This window comes from Carlito syrichta, unplaced genomic scaffold (genome assembly GCF_000164805.1).
Source record: "Carlito syrichta isolate Samal-C Ts95f unplaced genomic scaffold, Tarsius_syrichta-2.0.1 Scaffold267890, whole genome shotgun sequence".
NCBI lineage: Eukaryota > Metazoa > Chordata > Mammalia > Primates > Tarsiidae > Carlito > Carlito syrichta.
This window is the reverse complement of record NW_007211986.1, coordinates 99,155-99,724: the sequence shown is the minus strand read 5'-3', so window position 1 is coordinate 99,724 and position 570 is coordinate 99,155.

Here is a 570-nt window from a genome sequence, read left to right as displayed (position 1 = left end):
ACCAATAATAAACAAACAGAAGCCCAAATAAAAAACACAATTCCATTCACAATAGCCACACACAAAAAAATGAAATACCTTGGCATCTTCCTAACCAGAGATGTGAAAGACCTTTACAATGAAAATTACAAAACACTGTTCAAAGAAATCAAAGATGACACAAATAAGTGGAAAAATATCCCATGCTCATGGATTGGAAGAATCAACATTATAAGATGTCCATCTTACCTAAGGCAATCTACAAATTCAATCCAATACCCATCAAATTACCAGCAACATTCTTCTCAGACCTAGAAAAAACAGCATATGAATTCATATGGAAACACAAATGTCCAAGAATAGCCAGAACAATCCTCAGCAAAAAAAACAAAGCAGGTGGTATCACATTACCAGACTTCAAACTTTACTATAAAGCTACAATCATCAAAACAGCTTGGTATTGGTACAGGAACAGGCATATAGACCAATGGAATAGAATTGAGATTCCAGAAGCAAAACCTCAATTTCTCAACCAACTCATCTTCGTTTCAGCCTCCAACACCTACCACTGGGGAGAGGAGAACCTATCAG